This window comes from Cervus canadensis, chromosome 6 (assembly GCF_019320065.1).
Source record: "Cervus canadensis isolate Bull #8, Minnesota chromosome 6, ASM1932006v1, whole genome shotgun sequence".
Lineage (NCBI taxonomy): Eukaryota > Metazoa > Chordata > Mammalia > Artiodactyla > Cervidae > Cervus > Cervus canadensis.
In genome coordinates this window covers 80,610,652-80,631,017 of record NC_057391.1, presented here as the reverse complement: position 1 = coordinate 80,631,017, position 20,366 = coordinate 80,610,652, and the positions used below count along the sequence as shown (strand labels likewise).

General features: G+C 39.0%; 1 protein-coding gene across 7 annotated transcripts in view; it reads left to right on the top strand.

Moving 5' to 3' along the window:
- Positions 1 to 20,366, top strand: part of AREL1 (apoptosis resistant E3 ubiquitin protein ligase 1) — a 45,498-nt gene that overhangs the window by 2,481 nt on the left and 22,651 nt on the right. For 6 of the 7 annotated variants that reach the window (XM_043472556.1, XM_043472558.1, XM_043472560.1 and 3 more), the window contains one exon: positions 16,815 to 17,133. The gene's annotated coding sequence lies outside the window, so the exon portion shown is untranslated. The remainder of the gene's footprint in view (positions 1 to 16,814; positions 17,134 to 20,366) is intronic. The other variant, XM_043472555.1, reaches the window with a different exon arrangement.

The window sequence follows — 20,366 nt, the reverse complement described above, 5'->3', positions numbered from 1 at the left end:
AAGTTCGATGTATATTCACTTTGTGGCCATTAAGAAAAAAAAAATCACATATATTTTCTTCTGTTTCAAGTTACAGTTTTTACACTTTTTAAAGAAGATGTATCTATTTCTTTACTTACTTATTTGACTGCATCAGATTTTAGTTGTGGCACTCAGGGTCTTTGTCATGTCGTGTGAGATCTTTTGTTGCTGTGAACAGACTTTCTGGTTGAGCTGTGAGGGCTTAGTTGCTCCAAAGCATGTGGGTTCTTAGTTCTCTGACCCAAGGATTGAACCTGTGTCCCATGTGTTGCAAGGTGGATTCTTAGCCACTGGACCACCAGCAAAGTCCCTTTACACTAACTTTTATGTCTCATGTAATAGGAGTTTTTTCCCCAACAAACATTAGTTGCTGTTAGTTATTTCTCAGTTAGCTTGACTGCATCTAAATGTGGTAGCATGGTATATGTACAACAGTCCCTGTTTGTAAGATGTCAATATTGAACTGGTTTGTCAGGATACCTGAGAAGTATGTTACTGCTGCATGTTCATTCATTCAGGAGCATTTATTGGAGGCCCATTCTGCTCCAGGCAATGTGCTGGTTATTCTTCAAGAACTCAGGCCTGTATTAGAGAAAGAGTTGTGAACAGATAAATTATGGTAGGTGGTTGAACCAAGGTATGCAAATTGAAAAATTTTATTTTTTTAAACTATAAAACTTTTTATTAAAAATTTTTTAAAAATTTTGTATTGGGGGTAGCAAATTGAAATATTGTAGAGAATTTATTCTACCTGTTCATCTTTCTGGAAATGGACCAGGTCAGAGTACTGTTATGTAATATTTATTTAGTGCTATCACATATAACAGATTGAATTTTATGACCATAATGGATTCTAGTACATCAATTTATCTTTTAAATGACTTCAGTCGTTAAATAGTTTAGATGTAAATTTCAGTTGTCTTTCTTTTGTTTCTTTGTTTACGCTTCAGTAATGTTCTTTTGCATAGTAGTTTCCAAAGTTCTGAGGTTGTTTAGCCTTATTGTAGTGTGTGTGTATATGTGAGCATGCCTGAGGCTTGATACGGTGTTGTGTCTCCATGATATTTTCCTGATGGGACCCTTGAAGCCTGTACTACAAAATGTGCTTTAACAGAAGGAGATAAGTATTCATCTAGTTATTAGAAACCAAACAGTTATGGTAGGTATATGGCTTGCCATGTAGCCTGAATTGGAACAATATCATATGATTTTAATATGTATTTTTGTTACCTTGAGAAGTTGAGGAATTTGTACCATGTTTTTCAGAGCTTTTAGCTGAAGCATTCATTTCACTGCAGTTTGCATTTTGGTGTTGAGATGCTAATTGTCAACATCTGTTCACTGTATTTTTTAAAATACTGACACAATAAATTTTATTAAAAGATTAAATGGTCTAGTATATTCACTCAACTAATGGTTTTGAGATTCCTTCTCACTTGGGTACTCTTAAGATCTTATACAGTGTTCCTGTGTGATTTCTACTTTCTCTTCCTAATGCATATTCATCTATTTTTATCCTTTAATAAATGGTAGTTCTTTTTGGACTAGCCTTAAAAACAAAGAATGAAGTAAAACACTTTAAAAAGCATTTAAAATATATTTCTACCTTGAAAAATTGGGATTAGCTTAACTAGATGACTTGTCTTTATGCTTCTGTATGTCTTCAAGGCCATCTGATTCCACCTGAACCATACAAGGAACATGAATTTGGTGCCACATATCCTACCCACCAGACGCTAAGCCCACTACTCTTAGATATCTACTAGCCATACTTCTCTGTTTTTGTTTTTGTTTTTTTGCACTTGTATAATCTCCCTTGTCCACCCCAAGAACTTTGACAAAGCAAGAGAAAATACACGTGCTAGCAAAAGTAATCACATTTTAAAAGTTGCTTTTACACTTAAAATTCCTCAATTGCTAGCCTACTGTGGTTATAAAGTGCAGAGGATTCTTTTTGTTGATTTCTCCGCCTCCCTAACCCTAGCATCCATTTCCTCCCAACAGATTTTTCTTCCATGTATTCTCTCTCCTGCCTTGCAGCCATGTGCTTCAGGGGAAGCCAACCACATCTTCATGCCAAAGAATGGGCCTGGTTGGCTAAGAATAATTCCATCCATCTTTACCAGTCTCTAATTTAGGAGAGGAAATGCGATTCAATTTTGGTCAATGAAATGAGAGGTTTAAGTTTGCTCATGCTTTCATTGTGTTTTCTATTCATTATTCTTTTTGGTCAGAGATTAGGTAAAGGTAACTTAATAATACATAGCATTTTCTATTGTGTCCCTCCCTTTGTTTTTATCCAGAGATCCAGCCCAGGTTATTTAAAACCCCTGGCTTGTCCACTTAAGGAAGTTTAACTCCCAGGATTGTTGTTGTTGTGGAGTCGCTAAGTCATGTCTGACTCTGCGACCCCATGGACTGCAGCACACCAGGCTTCTCTGTCCTTCAGTTTCTCCTGGAGTTTGCTCAAACTCATGGCCATTGAGTCAGCACTGCTGTCTAATCATCTCATCCTCTGCCGCCCTCTTCTTTTGCCTTCAGTCTCTCAGAGCATCAGTCTTTTCCAGTGAGTTGGCTCTTTTCATCAGGTGGCCAAGGTATTGGAGCTTCAATTTCAGCATCAGTCTTTCGAATGAATATTCAGGGTTGATTTCTTTTAAGATTGACTTGTTTACTGTCCTTGCTGTCCAAGGGACTCTTAAGAGTCTTCTCCAGCACCATAATTTGAAAGCATCAATTCTTTGGCACTTAGCTTTCTTCATGGTCCAACTCACATCTGTACGTGACTACTGGAAAAACCATAGCTTTGACTCTAAGGACCTTTGTCATCACAGTGATGTCTCTTTGCTTTTTAATATGCTGTCTCGGTTTGTCATAACTTTGCTTCCAAGAAGCAAGTGTCTTTAATTTCATGGCTGCAGTCACCATCCTCAGTGATTTTGGAGCCCAAGAAAGGAAAATCTGTCACTGCTTCTACTTTTTCCTCTTCTATATGCCATGTAGTGATGGGACCAGATGCCACAATCTTAGTTTTTTGAATGTTGAGCTTCAAGCCAGCTTTTTCACTCTCCTCTTTCACCCTCATCAAAGGCTCTTTAGTTCTTCTTCACTATATGCCATTAGAGTGGTGTCATCTGCATATCTGAGGTTGTTGATATTTCTCCCGGCAATCTTGATTCCAGCCTGTGATTCATCCAGCACAGCATTTCGCATGATGTACTCTGCATCTAAGTTAAATAAACAGGGTGACAACATGCAGCCTTCTCTTACTCCTGTCCCAATTTTGAACCAGTCAGTCGTTCCACGTAAGTTCTAACTATTGCTTCTTGACCTGCATACAGATTTCTCAGGAGGCAGGTAAGGTGGTCTGGTATTCCCATCTCTTTAAGAATTTTCCACAGCTTGTTGTGATCCACACAGTCAAAGGCTTTAGTGTAGCCAGTGAAGCAGAAGTAGATGTTTTTCTGAAATTCTGTTGCTTTCTCTGTGATCCAGAGAATTTGTTGTTAATTTGATCTCCTTTTCTAAACCCATCTGTACATCTGGAAGTTCTTGGTTCATATACTGCTGAAGCCTAGCTTGAAGGATTAGCTCCAAGGATACCCCTTGGTGTATGTGGTAAAACTGTTAGGAAAACAGTTAAAACCTTCCAAGTGTGATCTGGTTTTTCATATCCTGGTGAAGAAGGAAACCCGGTTGGGCTACATAAATGGTTTGTAGAAAACCATTTTAACAGATAAGGTTTTGGAAAACGTCTTAAGCAAGCATTACCTGAATTGGAGCAATGAGTTGGGAGGCATGATCAGAATCCTAAGGGGGAATGTGAATGGAAAGTGGGGAACCATATGTACTTTTTTTAACACCAGATTTTGTTTTGAAATCATTTTATGCTTATAGAAAAGAAGCAGAATAGTACAAGGAGTTTCTGTTGTACCTTTTACCCAAACCTCTCCCTAATGTTAATGTCTTACATAATCGTGGTACATTTTGTCACATCTAAGAAATTAACATTGATATGAATTGAACTACAGACTTTATTTGGATTTCACAAAATTTTCCACCAATATCCTTTTTCGGTTCCAGGATACCACACTGCATTTAGATCATGTATGATTTTGATAAATAGATTGGGGTTTTCAGTGAGCTTTTTCTTTGCCATGTATGTGGTCCAATAATCCTCTCTGACCAGTGCTGAGGAAAGTCATTGACCTTAAGAATAAACAGTACCACATAGGTGGTTTTTGTAGCCTTTGATGCTCAAAGCACTGTTAAGCCAGTGGAAGAGTTGGCTTTGCTCCCAGGAGGGTGGTGTGACGTTTCCTGAGAAGCTTAAGAGCTGATCCTGATTGTGGGTCCCTTCTTGGCTTCTGCTAAAACCGTGTGTTTACCTTACAGATTTTACTACATGGAACTATCCCCAATTATTTCTTGTCTTCCTCTTTACTGAATTGTGTGTTTCTAAGGGGTCAGGGACTATCTTACTTATTTAGGAATCTAGGAGGCCTGGCTTGCTGTAGTCCATGGGGTCGCAAAGAGTCAGACACGACTTGGCAGTTGAACAACAACAAGCATCCAGCATGTTGCTTGGCATGTAATAGGTTCTCAATACACATTTGAAGAAATTAATAAGTCCTCAATTGGTAACATTGATTATTTATTAGGTCAACAGAAGTTTTGTTTTGAATGCCACATGTGTTGAGTTTCTCCTTCAAATTGAGGCCTCTTAAGTGGCCATTTCTGTGGCTAGCTGAGTTTTTCTTCCCAGAATCTTAATCAGAGAAGTATAAAATACTCATTTAAGGTTGCTCTTTCTTCTGATTATATAAACAATTTATTTTCCTTAAAAAATAAGAGTAGAATTGAAAGTAATAGTAGTAGTGTGTGTGTGTATGTATGTGTGTGTGCACGTGCATGCATGTGCTAAGTTGCTCAGTTGTGTCTGACTCTTTGTGACCCCACGGACTGTAGCCCGCCAGGCTCCTGTGTCTGTGGGATTTCCCAGGCAAGAATACTGGAGTGGGTTGCCATTTCCTTCTCCAGGGGGTCTTCCCGACCCAGGGATCAAACCCACGTCTATCGGTCTCCTGCATTGACAGGTGGATTCTTTACCACTGCGCCACCTGGGAAGCCCAATAGATGGTAGTAGAGGTAGAAACTGTGTTAGCTTTTGAGTGTATGTGTGGTAGTTGCAGTTTCACCCCACTGGGCCATAGATCTGGCTGTTTGCCTGCCATTTCATGCACAGTTAATGAAATAAAAACTTCCTAGACTTATTGAGGGAGACGGCTTGTCAGATTCAGAGAATTAGTTTAAATTTTTTCCTGTTACAACCAAGATTCGGTGGCCCAGGGTCACCTAAGCATAAAAGCTGCCATGGTATGGGAACACAGGGGCCTGTTCTAAATCTGTGGATCGGGTACAGTAGAGTCAGCTTGGTAAATAGAAAAAAACATCAGGGTAAGAGGGAGTTGTAAATCAGAGCTGCTATTTTCTCGATTTAAAGACTGTGACAGGGGCCTAGATGAGCCAGTTTTCTATTTTGTTTCTCTCCAGACGTCCTGTGAAGTTAGGAAATGAACAATGATAACTTATCATTTCATTTCTCCCTGTTTTAGTCACATTAGCTTTGTATAACTTTTTCCTCCTATGAACTATATTTTATTCCAAGGGGCATAGAATAGAAATTCGTATACCCTGTTCATTTAATTTGGAGTCTGAAGAGCTCTGGCTTATTTTAAAGAGACTGATGTAATGGAATCCAAGTTGAATTAAGAAATGTAAAGTTACTTTTAAGAACCAATGTCAGGGGTCCAGAAGTTTTATGTCAATTTGAAGAGAACCGAGGGACTAAAATCTTGCCTACATTTAGAAGTGCCATTTATTAGATTGAAGAAGGGGAACATCTGTTAAAAGATAAAAATCTTTCCAATTCTGAAATAGACTATAACTTCAATAGCGCTTGGTAATGTGGGAAGTTGATTTTAAAAGAAACAAAGGGATAATAAAATTGTTTGACTAATTATGAGATAAATGGAATGCAGGCGTTTTAAAGAAAAATCTTGTTAAAAACTTTGACGAGATTTTCTTAGATGAAGCTTTTAGATAAAATTTCTAGACGAAAATCTTTGTGACCTTGAGTTAGGCAAAGATTTTTAAAGAAATAAGATACGAGAAAGGACAAACTATAGAAGGAAGAAAAAATTTATAAGTTAGATTTCATCAAGTTAGGAAGGTTAGGAACTTTTTAAACAACACTGTTAATAAAATGAAAAAGCAAGTCACAGAAAATATTTGCTGAATGTGCATCTAAAAAGGGCTTGTGTTCATAACTTAAAAGAACTCTTAACAACTCAATAGTAAGAAGACAGCTCAGTTTTTAAAAATGACAGAAGATTTGGATACCAGAGAAGTTTTATAAATAGCCAGCAGGCCCAGGAAAAGATGCTCAGTATTGTTGGTCCTTGGGACATTAAAACTACAGTGAGATACCACTTCACACATATTAGAATGTATAAAATTTAAAAGATTGATAATACCAATCATAGGTAGATACAGTAACTGGAGCTCTCATACACTGCTGGTGGAAATGCAAGGTGGTACAGCCACTTTGGAAAATAGTTTGGCGGTTTCTTATAAATTAAATGTATACTTACTACATGATCCCACAGTCCCACTTTTAGCTGTTTATCCAAGAAAAATGAAAACATATGTCCACATTACACTTGTATTTTAATGTTTACCCATAGTAGCCCCAACCTGGATAGAATCCAAATGTCCTTTCCTGGGGAATGGATAAACAAACTGTATGCCCACACAACGGGTGACTACTACAAAAGGGAATGAACTACCGATACAAATAACAGCATGTATGGAGCTGAAAAGTGTTATATCACACACGAAAGACTATATTTTCAATGTGATGTCATTTATAGGCATTCTGCAAAAGGCAAAACTATTGCAAAGTAAAGTACATCAGTGGTTGTACAGGAGGGTGGAGGAGCGGGGCTGACTGCAAAGGGTCTTGAGGAACTTTTGGGGATTATGAAATGCTCTGGATCATGATTGTATTTTATATCATTACCTTATACAGTTGTCAGAACTCTTAATTGTGTGCTTTAAATTGGTGACTTACTACATATAAATGACACTTTAGGGAAACTGATTTTGACAAGAGATTTGACAAAGAGTTTTTTTTTTTTAAACTAGTGATTTATATAGGGTTAGAGAATGGGTTTAAAGTTTGGATCTGAATTTGTTATAGACATTAAAATAATTTTGAAATAATAATATCACTGAACGGAGTTGCAAAGAGCTTACTAGTTATGTGTTGGGTCAAGTTTAAATTAATATTATTTGCAAAAATTGATGGAGATAAAATATAAATTTTACATGAAGAAGTGGCTATATCAGAGAATGAGAGTTCCAAATAACTAAGGAAAAAAACTTGAGGGCTGATTTTGAATTCCCCCCCTCTTGCCTAAATCTTTACTTGGTCTAATAAAATTCACCATCACTTTCTAGGAATAGTCACTTCCTTTTGCCTCCAATAAATTACTTTAAAATTTTTTTCCTCTGAGTTTCTTCTCATTTTGATTTGCTTGCTCCTCTGAGGAGGCAAGGGCAGGATATATCTAAAGTTGGTCCCCTCTAGCAGTCTTTCTCCATTCCCCATGTCTTCTGACTGCCCTCCGGATCCTGGTGTCTCTAGCTTCAGATGCTGATTTCCACTTGTCTTGTGGATGTCCTCTGGATATGTTCTGCCTATATGCCTGCTCAGTTGCTCAATCATGTCCGACCCTGGGACCCCATGGACTAAAGGTCGCCAGGCTCCTCTGTCCATGGGATTCTCCAGGTAAGAATACTGGAGTGGGTTGCCATTTCCTCCTCCAGAGGATCTTCTTGACCCAGGGATCAAGCCCCCTGTCTCCTGCATTGACAGGGGATATCCTGTAGACGTTTTAAACTTAAGTTCACTTCTGCACTCATTACCTTCCCTCCATATCTGCTCTGCCTCCTTAATTCTCTGTCATTACTCATCCAGGTTCCCAAGCATAGAAAATCCTGACTTGTCCTTGGCTTCTTGCTCTCCTTGAGCTTTTCTGCCTCGAAGATCACTGATCTTGTTGCTTCTGACAGAAACAGAGCACACTCTAGTCTCTTCCTGTCTACGTCATGACCAGTGCCTAGAAGTTTCCTTGGACAGCATCCTCTTGTTTCTCAGCCATTGATCTTTCTCTTCAGAGTCTCCCATTGCCCCCAGAGTTACTTCTCTTTAAATGTGTGACCCTGTTACTCCCTTAGTTAAAAAACTTATCTTGTGGCTTTGTTGCTGTTGTTTAGAGTCTAATCAAATGAAGTCATATTCCTTTAAAATTCCAAATTAAATACTTCGGAACTCTCATTCTTCCTATCGCAAGAATGTCTCTCCCTCCCTACCCCTTTTGGAGGTTCTTGATGCGTCAGTATTCCTATATAAGAGGGTAGACTCTGGGATCACTTTGCCTGGTTCTTTCACTTGTCAACTTAGTGACCACAGACACGTTATTTTAGCTGTCTGTACCTCCGTTTCCTAAACTATAAAATAGGCATCATAATATGGTTACCTTACACGGTTGCTGTGAGAGTTAGATGAGATGATACATGAAATACTTCAAACTGCTGGCATGTAGTAAGTCCTCAGTAGAGGTGGATTCTTGTTTTTATCATCATACTGGAAAAAGAATTCAGAAAACTTAGTGTTTTGGGTTGTTGCTGTCATTGGTTCAAAATGAGATTTCTCTGGATCTCTCACCTTTCCTGATGAGGAGAGATTATAAGTGAGAGCTGTGCAACTTGGCCGAGTCAGATTCCCTCAGGTACACTCACTGCCATCTTGCTCATCTGTTTGGGTTGGCCGGCTTGGGCACAAACCGCCGTCATAACCTGGCAGGCCCGAAGCCTGGGTAGCACGTTGAGCCATGTCCCCTGGGGCTCTCCTGCCGTGCCAAGTCACCTGGGCCTAGTTTCCAGTTTCAACCAGCCTTCCCTTCCCTTATATTCCAAGTCTTGCTCCCCGAGGGCAGCTGAATTCCTTCCTGTTCTCAGTGCATCTCCATGTTATACCCGAGGCAATAGAAGGGAAGCTAAATAGCTTGTTCAGGATCACTTAATTGTAAAATTCATGCTCTTGACCACTGCACTGTGCTGTACTTAGTATCAGGCACCCTGGTTTAGCCCCATGGTTTTCTAAACACTTTGCTTTCATAATGCTTTTCATCACTTTCTCTTGACTCAGTACTTTTACTTAGGCTGTTCCTTCCACCTAGGATACTGGTTGTTGTTGTTGGTTTTTTCCAAAGCCTTGCAAATGGCCTACTCATTGTTAGGTAACAGCCCCATTACCACACCTGGGAAGACTTCCCCACTCAGGCAAGATTACCTCTCTCCTTCCTTTGCCTTCCACACATTGTTTTTTTCCTCTTTTGTGCACTCGCTACATTGTATTATCTGTCTCCCACACTGGACAGGGTTAATGGAGGTTGAGAAAAGACTGTCTTGGAATCAGGATGTTAAGTGTTCTGGTGAACATTAAGCTCACAGTTTTTGTTGTCTAGGTTGTATAGAAGTAGTATTAACTTACTTTAGTAAGTTTCCAAAGACATAATCGGATTAGCAGGTCTTTCCGGCATTAAAGACTCCTCAGATGGTAGTGATGGCCAGGGGTGAGGCAGCTGGGGCTGCTGGAAACGCACTGTTTCAGGACCTGGGTGCTGGGTACGTGGTGTATTCCGTTCCGTTTATGAAAATCCAGTGAGCTGCATGCATAGGTGCACTTTTCTGTATGTGTGTTATACTTGAATAAAACATTCTAAAAGGTGGGGGGAAAAGCAAACCTCGGCCTCCTTCCATTTCCCATTCATCGGAATTACTTAGCAGGGAAGTGTAAAGAACCTTAATGAGAAGCACAGTCTCCGACCTTTTGGACCTTTTCGCCTTTCTAGGAATTTGCCGAAAGGGAATTATCAGATACTTGAAGAAAGATCAATGTGTAATGATAATGTTGCTGAGATAGAGCGTAAATGCTCAGCAATGAGGAATTGATCAATCTTGTTTCACCCATATAGTATAATATATGTAACATGAGAAATCATGTAGCATAATTTATATGCTGGGGAAATGCTCAAGATGGGATTTTTAAAAGATGGAAAATGATGTGGTATGACTAGTAATTTAAGGAAAAATAAGCATGGGGAAAAAATATCTAAGAGTATTGGCGCTAGAACCACCTAATCTACTAAGTTTTGTGTTCTTAAAAAAAGACATCAACAGAACCATCATTGTCTATTATCTTCTGGATTTTTGGTATGTTTGAAATATTCCTTTAAGACTGGAAGGAAATATGCCAAAATGAGAATGACAGGTGTCTTTTGTTTTTTTAAGATGCTATCTTTTTAAATTTTATTCATTCATTCATTCATTCATTCGGCTTCTCTGGGTGTTTGTTGCGACATGCCGGATCTAGTTTCCAGACTAGGGATGGAACAAGAACCCTCTGCACTGGGAACATGGAGTTTTAGCCACTGGACCACCAGGGAAGTTTGTGGGGTTGGTGTCTTTAGACAATGAGTCAATTGCTAATCTTTTCCCACTTTTTTATAGTTATAGCAATTATCGTTTACTAAACATTCTCTTTGCAAGGTTCTTGATAAGTGCTTTGCTATTCCATGATTTTAACAGTTAACAGTGCAGGCTTTCCAGGCAGCCTGTGATTCTATTTACCTCCATCACTTTCTTAGGGGTAACCTTGGGAGTAACCTTGGGAGTTTACGTAACTTCTCCTAACCTTAATTCCCTAGTGTATAAATCATGTATCAGTTAGATATCTAAAGTGCCTAGCACATACTGAGTGCTCAACAAATAATTACTGTGATAGTAGTCATGACACTCTATTACGTAGATTCCTTTGTTATCCAAATTTTACTGCTGAGGAAACTGAACCAAGCTTGGAGAGATTATAATTTACCCAGAGTCACTCGTCTAGGCCTGTAGGGACTTAAACCCAGGCAAATCTGAACAAATACATGAAGGGTATTAAATTGCTAATAGTGATTAATGATTGGATAAATGCAACATGCAGTATTAATACAATGGAATACTATTTAGCAATAAAAAGGAATGGAGTACTTATACATGCTACAACATGGATGACCCTCAAATACATGCTAAGTGAAAAAAGCCAGACACAAAAGACAACATATTATATGATTCCATTTATATGATATGTCCAAGAAAAGGCAAAAAAAAAAAACCCTTTAGAGAGGAAGTGGATTAGTAGTTGCTGCTTAGGGTTGGGAGGGGGTAGAGGTGGTGATGGGAAGCTGATGAGTACTGAATTTCTTTGGAGAGATAAAAAAATGTCCTTAAATTAGATTGTGGTAATGGTTGCACATCCCTGTGAATTTACTAAAAAAAACAATGAAGTGTACACTTTAAATAGGTGAATTGTAAGATATTTGGATTATATGTCAATAAAGTTGTTAAAATGGTTTTTACTGGTATTTGCTTGTGACACCTGCATTGGAAGGGAAATGAGGAGAATTTTTAACATTTAACTTTACACATTTGCAATTTTTAAAATGTTTTCCAACATACCTGTTATTTTATTTTTTTACATGTTATTTTAAAACTACAAAATAGAAAAAAGAATTTTTTTGGCCAAGCCACATGGCTTGCGAAATCTTAGTTCCCTGACTGAAGATTGAACCCAGGGCCACAGCAGTGAAAGTCCTAACCACTGGACCACCAGGAAAGAAAAAGAAAAGACTGTCTTACTTGTCCTTGTGACCTTAGCTTTTAGCACACAGTATTAAAAAAAAAAAAAATGAATGAAGAATGAATGATACAGAAGAACCTAAAGATGTTAGTTTGCCAACACAGGTCCGGCTAGTCAAGGCTATGGTTTTTCCAGTATGGATGTGAGAGTTGGACTGTAAAGAAAGCTGAGCGCCAAAGAATTGATGCTTTTGAACTGTGGTGTTGGAGAAGACTTTTGAGAATCCCTTGGACTGCAAGGAGATCCAACCAGTTCATCCTAAAGGAGATCAGTCCTGGGTGTTGATTGGAAGGACTGACGTTGAAGCTGAAACTCCAGTGCTTTGGCCACCTAATGTGAAGAGCTAACTCATTTGAAAAGATCCTGATGCTGGGAAAGATTGAGGGCAGGTGGAGAAGGGGACACAGAGGATGAGATGGTTGGATGACATCACCGACTCAATGGATGTGAGTTTGAGTAAACTCTGGGAGTTGGTGATGGACAGGGAGGCCTGGTGTGCTGCACTCCGTGGGGTCATGAAGAGTCAGATACGACTGAGTGACTAGACTGAACTGAACTGAAAGATGTCAGTAGTGAATTTGCTAAAACTGCATTTAAGCTAAGAGAAAATACAGATGTCTAGGGATGGAAGAAGATAGAAAAAATAAAATGTGAGTATATGAAATGAGTGGTAATGGGGTAGTATACCAGTAGTTGAATGGGGGTTGTAGTGCTTTTCAAAATTTTCAGCTCTGGTACCTCTAATGGTAGAGGATAGTGGGTGTGTAACCCTTTAGGGCTGGGAACAGAGCCTGAAGTAGCCTTTCTGCCTCAGTGACACAAAGCATATGAATGTTTTGAACATGTCCATGTTCGTGTCCATGTTTTATCTTTAGAAACTCATGCATATTTTGCATTCTATTTTGTTATCTAAATGAGTTTGTTATAACATGAGAGTACTTTTTTCTCCCCATCCACCTCATCCTCTAGCTGGATGCAAGTGGAAATGTGTCCATTTATCCTCTGTCTCCTACCACATTCTGGCAGGCCCCGTTGCCCAGATCTAGGAAGCGTGGAATGGGTTATAGTCTAACACAGCAGCATCCTAGCTTTCTGTTTTGGGGGACCGTCTGCTTGGGAGTATTATGTCATGGAACCGAGGAGGGTGAGCTCACTCTGTTCTGACTAACGAGGCTGTTCCTGGAGGGCTGCAGTCATTTGGAGGCACCTCATTACCAGATCACTGGGGAGCAGCTGGAGAGAGTTCACAGAAGACCCACAGGAATGATTAAGAGACTGGAGGGGCTGATGGATGAGGAAAGAATACAAATGAAAACTATAACTTGGCTGAGCCAAGGTCGCAGGAATACACAACTGTATAAATATCTCAAGAGTATAAACTTGACGGGGGAGGGTGGTCTTTTATGGTGGGATTTAGGAGTGGGGAGAATAAACCAAGGGTGAAATTTAAGCAAAGGAAAAGGTAAACTAACAATCTCAAGTGTCTGATAGTGCACTTTATGTCTTGGAACATCCTCAATTGGGCCACTCTAACTTGTGGGCCTTTGGCTAATTGAATGATTTGTGTTTTTTTATTCGACTTCCGTGGACTTGAGGTCGGCACTTTCTCTGTGTAGAAAATGCTGGAGACTAACATCTTAAAAAGCACACATTTTTATCTTGTCCTGACTCGTTCTGTGGGACTCAGTGGTTGTTATTTGGTACTCCTATGTGCTGCCTATCCCTTTATCCCTTTATGTACCTGAATTTTGAAGTGGACGTTCACATACTTTTTTTTTTTAATGAATTTTTTATTGGATTATAGTTCATTTACAATGTTGTGTTAGTTTCAGGTGTACGGCAGAGTGGATCAGTTATACATGTACATCTATCCACTGTTTTTAGATTTTTTCCCTTGTAGGTCATTACTGAGTCCTGAGTATAGAGCTCCCTGTGCTATACAGTAGATCTCAGCTTTTTAGAACAGCACTTTAAAAGTAGCAACAGAGTCAGTATGTATGGCAGTAATTTTAGAAATCCAGATATAGTATTTGGTCCCTGAGGTACTCGTTGGTTTTAGGAAATTGTAGCCTTGATGAAATCTAAGCATGATTGTATGAAGCACATACTTTGGGAAATGGTTGTATAAAATGCCTGTTTGGGGTATGGAAGGCATAAAACTTTTAAATGACAGTTGAAATTAGCCAGGAGACACATTTGCATAAAATTGCCAGTTTTATAGCTGTTTTCTTAAGAGCGGACAGTAGAACTGGAAGGTGATTTTTGTGGTTTTTTTGATACATAAAAATGAGTTTATTAATACTATACATTTATGTAACTTTAAAACTAAGTCATCTGTACCAGAAATGGGTAAACTTTTTCTGTAGACAGACAGTCAGATAGGAAAGCTTTGTAGACCATACATCTCTGCTGCAACTACTCAACTCTGTGTTGTAGTTCAAAGGCAGTCAAAGATAGAATGTAAACGAAGGAACTTGGCTGCATTCATTCTTTTTGACAAAACTTTTTTTTCTTTTTTAAACAAAACCCAGTGGCTGTCTGGATTCGGCCTGCAGGCTGTAGTTTGCCAACTCCTCCTGCTGTAGACCCTTGCTGCTCCTGAAAGCATGGTTTGCAGACCAGCAGCATCAGCATCACCTGTGAACCTCAGAGAGGTGCAGAATAGTAGGTGCCTTCTCAGGCTGGCTGCTCTAGAGTCGAGGCCATGCTTCCTGAATTTTAAGACGCATAGGAATCACCTGGGGAACTTGTAAAAGTATGGACTCTGAGATGACTTTGAACACCATGTTAGTCACTGGGAGGCAAAGATGAGTAAGACCCAGTAAGTGTCCTCAGGGAGTGTATAGTTCATTAGGAGAGACTACTGAGTAAACAAATAATTATAATACAGACTAATAAATGCTTCAGTAGAGGTATCTTCAGCATGGGAGTATCACAAAGGAGGAAGTGATTGGTTCTGCCTGGTGTGGGGAGTCCTCAGAGGGTCTTAGGAATTGAACCAGGAAAGGGGGTGGGGGCTTGAATTGAGTCTTGAAGCTCACTAGAAGTGCTGAAGCATGGGGAACAGGGGTAAGTGTGGCAGTTCATGGTGGGGCACCATAAAGATGATGTTAGATCTAGGAGTTACTGGATTTAATAATCAAATAGCTGATCACAGTGTTGGAGACCCACTGAGATCATTATGCATAAAAATAAAAGTTCAGTACATTCTATTATATTTAACTAGTTTTAAAATACTGTTTCTTTGGTTGAAAAATAAAGATCTCTTTCCTGTTCTCTCCCTTTTTTAGAAAAAAACAAAAAACCAAAGAGTATTTGTTCAGAAATAGAAACTTCTTATATGTCTTCTTGTCATTAAGAATTTGGGGGACTTCCCTGGTAGTCCAGTGGTTAGGACTCTGCTTCCACTGCGGGGGGCACGGATTCAATCCATCCCACATGCCACATGGTGAGAGCAAAAAAAAAAAAAGAATTTGGAAAACACTAAAAGGTACAGTTAGAAAAAAAAATGTCTGTAATTCCAGACACCAAGAGATGACTACTATGAACATTTTTATGTTGCTCTTTCCAGTCTTCTTTATATAATGTAATATTTTAACAATGTAAATGTAAATAATTTTGTGTTTGCTTTTTCATTTAACATTTTGTGAGTGATTCACTGTGTTGTTATTCCTTAAAAGTGTCATTTTTTTAATGCTTATATTACATTCTGATGGATCTCTTATAGTTTATGTAATTCTTGTTTGTGGCTCGTTTAAACTGGTTCCAATTGCTAGTTGACCCAGGTTTTGGCTGATGTACTTGGCAAGTCTATCACCATATTTTAAAATAATAACACATGCTTATTTATTTTTAATTATAAAAGCTTGCCAACTTATTTGATCTGGTGGCTTTCACGCATTCTGTTCTTTTGCTCTTATTAGCATTTTTTAATTTTGTTTCTTAGTTTCCCATTATAGAAAGGCAGTAGAGTGGTCATCCAAAGCATGGCCTCTGAGTCCAGGTTGTCTGGGCTTGACTCAAGTCTACTATGCTCTGTGGTAATCTTGAGAGAGTTCCTTGAGAAAATGCCTCAGTTTCCTCATCTGTAAAATAGTGATCATTGTGTCTATGTCTGCGAGTTGTGAGTTAATACATGTGAAGGCCTGAGAACAGCTTCTGCCATGTGGAAAGGGACTGTCTCTTTTCACTTAGTATCAGTAGTTTCTTGTACGGTGGCTGTTCTTGCTAGAACCCCCTTTCTGCTACATTTAGTTCATGAATATCTTTGGTCAGTAAAGATTGACTTTACTCAACTTTATTACTCAGTGTCTTTATGTTGAATGTTCACAGAAAATTTCCCCTCACTCTTAGTAGCAAATTTTACTAAAATTTTAAAGATAAAGTCAGTATTAAACATAAAGTCAATATTGTTTAACCCTGTCTTGGAAATGCATACATGGGCACAAAGGGAACAAACTGTATATAGGCTAACTGATCAGGTTTTTTTTTTTTTAATTTACTTTTTAGTTGGATGATTAGGTTTTCAAGCTCTTGGGTGGTTTTCCCTTTCCAGCTGAGTGATACCTTGGTTCCTTATTCCTGGCATATAAGGCCCCCTGCAACCCAGCCCCATGTATCATCTCCTTTCATTTCTCTTCATCTTGTTCCCAGTCTCATTAAAGTGAAACTGGTTGTGTGGTTGGGAGGAGACTCACTATTAAGTCTATGCTCTAGTTTGCTTCTGCTGAAGGGTTAGAATCAGCTGAAGTGCCAGGGCTCCTTTCTGGGAAGTGACCAGCTAAGGTGGGGAGATCACCTCTTGGCTTTTCTCGTGATTTTAATTGGGAAAAACTTGGTCAGAGTTCACCTGCCTTTGGTTATTTTTAGTGCCACAGGGTTTCCACTGCCTATTCTGTACCTCTTCTTTGTTGTTTGCTAGGAGTTCTCTTTGAGAAATAAAAACCTATCCCATTGACTCTTTTTTTTTTTTTCTTTGTAGGATAGGATCCTAAGACAGCAGACCCGATGCACCCTTCTGCAGCTGACTGCACCCTGCATTAGAAAGAGGTCCAGGGATGATATATTTGGGGATTATGTTTCTCTCCCCTGGAATTCATGCAGTTCATTCCAGAAACATTGACCCTCTGCTTGTGTGACACACCTTTCTTGAAGATCTGATGCACAGACACTTTCTGTTGACCTTGCAGCTGTTTTTTCATGTGGAAGTTGGAAGACAAGGTGAAAGTGGCCGAAAGGTACCTGCTTTGGTGAATAGACGTGCTCCCCTTGGTTCTTAGAACATGGGCCCTCGTTTAAAGGTAAGGTGATAGACTAGTTAAGGTTCACTTGTTATTAGGATGTAGCATATGGACTCAATGACCAGTTTCTGAGTTCTCTCAGCAAGGGCCAGCTAGCATCGACGTGCACAGTTGCAATTAGAATTGACTTTGCTCCCAGCAGGGCAGATTCAAGTATGAAGAAATCAGTTCTCCATTTCTGGGAATTGACTTTTTCACACGGATCTTCATTGTTAGGGCTAAAATTTATTTGATACTGTAATTATAAATCTTTGTACTAAAAAAAGGCAAAGAGTTTTAGAATATGCATGTCAGTCAACTTTCTAACATTCCCCTGAGACAAATAGCTTCAAGTATTTCCCCTTTCCCTCTTTTGTAGATAATGTGAGCCAAAGTGCTGTAGTATTAAGCAGCTTGCCCGGGATCTTTTAGTAAGCAAGTGGTATTTCTGCATTAGATAATCGGTACTGCATTCCATTTTCCTTTGTAATGCTTTATTTTTTATTTCAAAAGATTAAAAAGGAGGCCATAAACATTTGTCTTTCTAATTTTAGCCTTGGTAAGATTGAGTAATGTTTTTCATACTTTCTTTTACCTGTTTTCTTAAATCTTTTCTCCCCCCCAAATACTTCACTATCCGTATGACTCCACTCTTTTTTCATGGTTCACAGTTATATGAGGTTAAGAACATTGGGCTTCAGAGTTAGACATGGGCTTGAGTCACTTATCCTGCTGGGAGATGTTCAGCAAGTCGACTTTTCCAACCCTAGCTTTTTTTTTTTTTAAGTCTGTAAAATGAGAATAATAATGCTCATTTTACCAAGTTGTATTGGTGACAATTATTTAGGCTAACTTGTGAAACACTTAGTACACTGTTGGCTTGTGGTAATGACTCAATAACGGGGGTTGCAAGTTATGGGTTTACTACTGTGAGGTGGGACGGGAGGAGAGATGGGGCAGAGAGCACACCACAGGTACAGTAAGAGGAGAGAAACTGCCACAGAAGAAGTGAATCTGGAATAAAAGTGATTTGAGGGGTCACACTAAAGGGAAACCCTGTACCCAAAGGCATGGAGGCTTTGTGACAGCATCCAGAAAGAGAGAAGATGCAGAAGGCAAGTTTAGAATGTGACCATGGGCAAAATTGAGAGCTGGGTAAAGTATTGTTGGGGGGTTTTTTGGAATGGTAGAGAAGTGGGATAGTTCATAAAGATCACATTAATGAGTGATGAATTGACAGCTAATTCCCTGGTCACAAGGTGGCTTCATGGAGAAGAGAATTAAAAAAAAAATTGGTATGCTGAGTTTTAAATAACAGAGGAAATTGGAATAGAAAAGTAGAATTGACGTATTGGAAAAGATGTAGGTGATCTAGATCACTGGCGATGATTTGGTTGAGCAGTAAGTGAGTCGGGAGAAGATGACAAGGTCTTAACAAAGTCAAGTTTATTAGTATCAGCCATGAGGACTGAGACTATGGCTGTTGTATAATACCATCCCCCCAGTATCTGGCATATGAAGTAGGTACTCAATATTTGTTGGATGAATTATTTTAGTACAATTTTTTTTAACTCTTGATTATAAACATTTTCAAACATGAAATTAGAAGAGTATAAAGAATGCCAGTGTAGGCAAAGGTTTTAAATATGGTTAGGAAGGCTTAAGGAAGCCTTTCTTTTTGTAGTTCTGATGCGTTTCTTGTTGAATGAAGTGTGACCCTATAGAGAGGTTCCCTCAGTTTCTTATTGGCTCTGAAGCAAAGAAGTAGTGATGCTGCTATTACCATTGATAACAGTTATAGTAATAGTTTTAAAACTGAGAACTCACTGGCCCCATTCTAGGTTGTTTACACGTATTAACCCTTTACACATATTAACCCTTTTCATCCTCACAGTACCCCAATGAAGTACACACAGATATTAGCCCCATTTGATAGATAAGGAAACTGGCAAATTATAGAGAGATTAAATAAGTTGTGAGTGGCAGAGAATGGATTTGAACCCAGGTAGTCTAGCTTTAGTCTAGTTATGCCCTCATCCTCTGTATTTGTTCTTTTTGCTATACTTTTTAAGAGTCTTGTTAGTTGTGGAGAGTTATATTGAAGTCCTATCACACTAAAGGAGATGGTACCCTAGGAATTATTAAACCTCAACTCTTTGTACAGCAGTGAGAACTCTGAAGCTTAGATAGGTCATACAGTTGGTCTCTGGGCTCTGACTTACTGCTTGTCAGCTGCCTCTCACAGAAATGTTGTTGTAGTTGTCAGAGAGATAGTACATAGGAATTTCCCCAGCCCTCATGATGTGTGCCATAAATTTAGCATTGCTTTTATTCCTCCAAGGAGTAAGAGACTTAAGACACAAGTCCGTAGCATCACCTACATATACTTCATTTTCTACTGAGTGCTGTAACTTTGCTGAGGACTAAATGTTCACATCCAGGATCAGATTGAATGACATCCAAATGAGGGCGTGTCTGAGACAATTAAACTGCTGGTTCTGATTCTACCAGGTCGCCTAGTACATCCTGTAAGGCACAGACAGATGCTTTTGGAGAGATGATAGCAGCTTTTCAGCCTAGGAGATGAGATAGTTGTTTGCAAAGGAGACTCACTAGTTGTGATCTCAAATTTTGAGTTAGTATGTTGTCTCTATAGACCCTTTGGAGAGCAGTGTAAGCCATGTGTATTGATAGTGCTAATGTTCCCTGTATGGATTTCTTTTCTGGTAGGACTTGAGACACCAGTCTCAATAGGGATTTCTAAGAAACTTGACATGGTCACTCCTCAGATTACCTACTCCCTATGGCTTCCACTGGATATATTGTTATCAAAGGATCTAATGGCCATTTTCAGCGACTGTTTCTCTTAAATTTTTTCAGCACAGTTAGACATCAAAGCACAAGATGTTAAAAAAAAAAGTGATTTGGTTCCTCGCAAATCTGAGCATAGAAGCTTTCATATGTCTTGTCTCTAAATTATATATTAGTGCTGATTAAAGGTGCTGGCTTGAGATCACATCAATAACCTTAATATCTATTGACTTGAAAGAATGACTTTAGTGCATTGTGAATTGGAGAGCACAGTATAGCCTGTGCTAAGGTCAGAACTCAGTGATGAGATAGGAATGTCAGTGTGCATTGCATTTTTCCTTGGCAGTACCTTGGGTGGTTCAAATGAGTAATAAGATTGAAGTCTTACTCTGGAAATAAGTCTACTAATAGTGAAAGTTTCCCCTCAGACTCTGGCCCCTGTC